The sequence below is a fragment of the Homalodisca vitripennis genome, chromosome 4 (genome assembly GCF_021130785.1).
Source record: "Homalodisca vitripennis isolate AUS2020 chromosome 4, UT_GWSS_2.1, whole genome shotgun sequence".
Taxonomy (NCBI): domain Eukaryota; kingdom Metazoa; phylum Arthropoda; class Insecta; order Hemiptera; family Cicadellidae; genus Homalodisca; species Homalodisca vitripennis.
In genome coordinates this window covers 37,366,626-37,372,625 of record NC_060210.1, presented here as the reverse complement: position 1 = coordinate 37,372,625, position 6,000 = coordinate 37,366,626, and the positions used below count along the sequence as shown (strand labels likewise).

Genomic DNA, 6,000 nt, shown 5'->3' with positions numbered 1-6,000 from the left:
TTTTGAAAAGATGTTAAAGGGTAGTTTTTTGGAATTTATAGGAATTTAGTACAAACAATGTAGCAAGGATACGAACGGGCATAAGAGTTAATCATTTACTGCAAGGTTTTAAAAAAAACACAATGTACCAAGTATTATATTACTACTCGTATTATTAATAGGTACTTAAAGTTTACCATGAACGACTAATAATTTAGTGAAACCACATGGAAATTGATTGTGTAATTTCATTGTTCCTGATTTTTTAGTTTTGCTGAACTGATATATCTGATATTTTTCTGGTAGTGTATGCGTTGTATAAGAAATATGTCATACATCGATGAAATCTTTTCTCAATTCCTAATTGTACAGTAACATACATATACTCAGAACTCCTCCATATCTATTGTTTCTAAACAGTTAGATTAGTTTGCACGTAAGGTTGAAGAATCGAGAAAAGACAACAAAACTTGTCTCAATCAGCGTGGAGACAAAAAAATTGGTAGTTACCAGATCTCCGGGCGACTGTGCACAGTGTGGGTGGGGTGGGTGGAGGGGTGCGAGCCGGCCCGACGCCAGTTCAGAGCGAGGCGCGATTCAGGCCGCTCGCTGCGCATATTGTCTACGGTGGTTGTTCTACACCCGTGTTTTAATGTTGTTAAAGTTATGTGGAGTGTTCTGTGTGTCTACATGTGCTTCAACAGTTTCCACTCGGATGTACATTCTTTAAAAGTATGTCATTTATGTACACATTTATTTAAAAAATTTGTTATATATGTTTATGCTAATAGTAAAACAGGAAAAATATACCTACAATTAATGATTAATTCGTGTCAATGAAATTTTTTTTTTAAATTTTCTTAGTTTTCTTTAATGTCTTGAATAATTATTTATAATAGAGTAGGTAAATAATATATAATAAAACAGAAAAAGGTAAGAAAGACAATAAGATATACTTCTAATAGTATAATAATTTTCCTTTTACATTTAAAATTAGGACAGAGCACTTATACAGTGGATTCTATGTAAGTAAGAAAGTTAGTACTGACATCAATATCCACCCAGTCGATCAATGTCATACTTTTATATTCTTTTCCGGGGTATTAAGGGTGGTGTACTTAGGGTTACAATGGATAATTGATATATAATACATACAGTTTTGTGAAAACTGAACAATATATATATATATATATAATATATATATATATATTTATATATATATATACTTTTGTTTAACCTACTGTAGTTGTATTATTAGAAACCTTTCACGTAACACTTAAAGGAAAGTTACTATTTTTCTGATAGTTGTGAAAACTGTTCCTTAATATTGATATAACCGTTCCTATAATTTAATACATTTTATATTCAACACAATATATAATTAATAGTCTAAAAATAAATAATTTTCAAATATCAAAATTTTATTACATAATTAAATAAGCGATTTAATTTTTTGCTGTGATTTTTCCTAAGTTAAAAACACTGACAATATTTACTCAGTATACGCTTGATAAGATTTAATATCTGCATATTAAAATTATAACTTTTATTCAACCACTGAATGTGTATATTTAAGTTTTATGATTTTACTTTATTTATATTAAGAATTTATCCTGTTTAATTTCACAAAAATATACAAACACGCATTAGGATTTTATTCCGGAAATATTAAATCACAAATTGTGGAAATGATTTCGTGTACCAAACATAAATAACATGGTGGATTTTGCATTAAATTACGTAACGGAATGTTACATAAATGTTTGTATTTTAGACCCACGAATGGAATCACAATTACAATTACCAAAATGCATGCTTGTTTTCACACTATTCCTTAAATGTTAACTTAAATATTTGTAAATGCAATACTTAATTTAACCCTTTTGTATAAAAAAAATGTAAAATGGTTTTCTTTACTTAGCTTCTAATGTTTTAAATATTAATGTTTTAAAGCACTTCAAGCTCGTATAGAAATTTAATTTGACGTTAAGCTGCCTGTAAGTTTTGGTACTCGATTAAAGAAATGACTAAAATAGACGATGATACAAAGGACAATATAGGTATAATTTTTAACATTTTGGAGGTATTAACACAATTTGAAATAAATATAATTGATACAGACACCTGTGATGTTTTAAAATACATTGCTTCTGAAATTATCTATTTGGTTAAAATGAAGTTACGAATTGCCAAAGTCGCTCGCTGTATTTTGCGAAATAAGCAGTAAAGTTATGTACCCATTGATATAACATAAGAAGTCCAAACCAAAATCTGTATTTGATGGGCAATACAGAATACACGAAGTAACTTCGTATACTTTGATGTACGAAGCTGTTCAGGTCTTTTGAAATACAACAGTAATAGGTAGATTTAAGAATATTTAATATGTGTAATCTAAAATCTATGCTGGCTTTTATAATTTATCGCGTTTTTACTTCTCCAAACCTGTACAGCTGCCATATGCTACTGTTATGAGGTATAAAATAATCTATAAGAGAAACAGAGTAGATATATTAACATTTCTAAAATTCCTTTCTCAACCACCTAATAGTGGTAACTAAATTAGATAAGTTCTAATATTCTCAATATTTCTTAACGTTTGAATAGTTTAAAGTTTACTGGAAATGTGTTTACTTTACCTTAATATGTCATTTTCTAGAAAAATATTTAAATAAATACATTTGGAGACTAATTGAACATTTATTATACTGAGAAGGGAACAGGATATCCCCAGATATTTTCCATTGTTCAGTGAAACAAAAAAAAATCAGAACTAGGAATTGTAATATTGTTTAGACGATTAAAACATTGATCTACTATAAGTTTGTTCTGTTGTAAGTTATAGTTTGTTTGTTGTTGTTGTTGTAAGTTACCAACTACGGTACTCCAAGACCTCACAGTTAGTAATAAATGTGAGACTTTCTTATTTTTAAAATAAATATGTAAGACGAGTTTCTTGGATACAATTTGGGACGAGAAAACACGTATTGTTCCTCTTGTTACGATGCAGTTAATTCCAATAGTACTTTTGGCAATGTACTTGTTTACAGTTGCTAAAGAATCTAAATATCCTGGTAGGTTATTTTTATTCACTTATATACAAAATACACTCAATTTAACGTTTTAAGAGATGACAGATTGAGGCCTATTATGAGTGACCTGGTACTAATATACGAGTAATGTTGTTGGAGAGATCCATTGGCGAGATAATTGCATAATTGATGCGCACATAAAATTTTTTAGGAAGTACATGTCTTACTGGTATTCTTTCTTTATTTTTTACTTCAGACATCAAGGCTTATACATAATTACGATCGTGATAATTTAATTCATAAAAAATAAGGAGATAACATGTTTAATGCGACACCAAAATAGCGATATTTTAATTAATTGATTTGTTATTCTTTCATAAAAGTAACTATTAAGCTGGAATTGTACCGCTTTAATAAAACTCATAATTAAAAACTTAAAATAAATGTTTGCTTATTCAAACACTATTTATTTATTTATACATTACAATTACTTTGCATGCAACTTTGAACAAACATTGCAATTTAAATGTTTTAATTTTTATGCGCTTTTATGTGAGTAAATTAATTATCATGTAAGTAGCACATTCGTAATGGCATTCCTTTGAAACAGTTTATATACTCTCTCTCCATATATACCACAGACAATGCCGTGAAGTGGTATCATCCTCATCAGATTTAGTGAGAGGTTCGAATTTTAATCAAGTTGAAGCAAATAATAGTTTTTATTTATCAGTGTTTAGTGACATACAACAGGCTATTGACGTATGTAAAATTTTACATTTTGAACACGCTATCTACTGATTGAATACGTGGTAAAGTGATAGTACTTAAATACGATTTACAAACATGCGCTAACCAGTCTAAGCAAATAAAAACTTTTGAGGTAAGGCCGTTGGAATTTGCGAAAAATTTTATTCTGATATTGATAGAAAAAAGATATCAGTGATATTGATATAAGTAGAAGACATGATCTTTAAGTGCTAACTTCGCCTCTACAATCAAGACGTATTTTATTTCATTTCGTTTCAAACATTTCTCCTTAGTTAATATAAATGTGATTTTTTCATCATAAAAAGTTTCGCTTTGAATTAAAATCTAAGAATAATAGAGGTTAATACGTCGAAAAGCAAGGTCTAAATTGGATTCCAAAAAACCGATGCCTTGCTTTTAGAATCGATACATCCACAAAATCCATTTGAATCCACAAAATTTTAAGGTGGTGGGATTATAAAATTGTATATAAGTATTAACTTTTTGTATTAACAACACGACGACTGTTATCGTGAAATGTTTTAAAACTAGGTAAAAATATTTTAATCTTTATTTAATATTCATAATGATTTCGATGAAATATGGCCAAAACTCAGGTTAATATTTTTGAAAGAGAAGTAATTAAATAATAAAAGGCCTATGTAGAATAACATTTTATTACATTTGTTTACTGTACATGTTTGCTCCGCGGGGCGTGGAAAGATGTAACAGTATTTTAATTTCCTGCGTAATAACAGTTTATTGTAATTTAAAACAGTATAATTATGTAGTAAAGGAGTTTAACAAGATGTTTACTTGTTTAAAATTAATTAGTAAGATCTATAATTGAGAAATATATTGTACTACATACATATCGAACTTAAATCGGGAATTAAAAAATAGGTCAATATGTGTTGGAAGTTAAAAAGATGAAAGTATCACTTAAAATCTGTTAGATCAATATTCTATAACACAATATTCTAGTTTTGGTGTGAATCCAATATGAAGTTTAATATGCTAACAAAATTATACTTTTGGGAGTATCGTTTCGTGCAATGTAAAAAATAATGAAGCCAAATAGTATATTCACGTAAATTCTATTTTGGTAGTACTTAATGTTTTAACAATTTTTATTTTAGAAGAACAATTCATTTCATTTTTTTTTCACTACCAGTTACTGATAATCACAATCAGGTTTGTGTCGAAGCAAGTTGTGATGGATGAGCCTCAGTAGATTTATGCTTTTTAAAGACCTAACTATCTGGCATGAACCACGGCTAAAACATGCTAACGACCTTTCTTCCCCTCATCTTTACAGGTTATTTGAAGGACGTGAGAGACCGTATTATACTTTCACACAGTGCATAACGCTAGCTGACGATATGTGCACCTGAGAATAACTTTTTGGCGCCACGTTAAGGTAACCGTGGTGATAGGCAGTTTACAAATGCAGTTGCTTGACTCCGTCAGTCCTAACTGCGGCTGTAGCCGGACTTGGTTTCGCTGTTATGTATTGAACCGAAGGCCTACAAAGGTTTGTTCATTTTAGTTTGTTAAGTGAGATAGATGTAAAACACCATTAAGAGGTATAAGTTTATCTTATATTGTTAGTGTATAAAGAAGAAGAACGCCAAGCTATATGGGAACTTGATTATCTCGATTACAGAAACAGAATGTCACTAGTAGTAAATATGAAAAAGCTTTCGGTGGATAAATCCTTATTTAGAATGAAGGAAAGCCATGTGTCATTATTAAAATATTATACTATTATAAAAATATTCAATATTAGAGGATTCCAAATTTTATCAACAGTATTATTCCATGATTTAAAACATCTTGTAGGTAAAAGTTATTGATTTCAGAGCTTAATTATAACTACATGTTTTAATAGTTTTATTTACAGATTTTAGCGCTTCATTTTCGATAAAAATTGTATTACTTTTAATTGCTGCAGGAATTATGAATTATTAAAAGAGTGAGAAAATTATTAGGATTCAGTCATTATTCAGATTTAGTCGAAGGACTTAGGGTTATAATATGCCAAGATAATTTATCTCTTAATATTTTTATGTTTTACGTAACACATTTAACATGTTCCGTATGTACTCCATGCACACTTCTTCAAAGACATGTACTGAATTAAAATCAAATTAATTATTAAAATCTGAACGAAATATACGCGTAACAACAGATAGGCTATACAGGAAATATCCAACTAATGGCAACAGAGTATTGAACT

The 6,000-nt window shown here is 29.1% G+C and overlaps 1 protein-coding gene across 1 annotated transcript in view; it reads left to right on the top strand.

Moving 5' to 3' along the window:
- Positions 1-571: 571 nt before the first annotated feature.
- The window catches only part of LOC124359161 (glutamate receptor ionotropic, kainate 2-like), a 118,493-nt gene continuing 113,064 nt past the window's right edge, over positions 572-6,000 (top strand). The window contains 1 exon segment of the mRNA XM_046811665.1: positions 572-711. The gene's annotated coding sequence lies outside the window, so the exon portion shown is untranslated.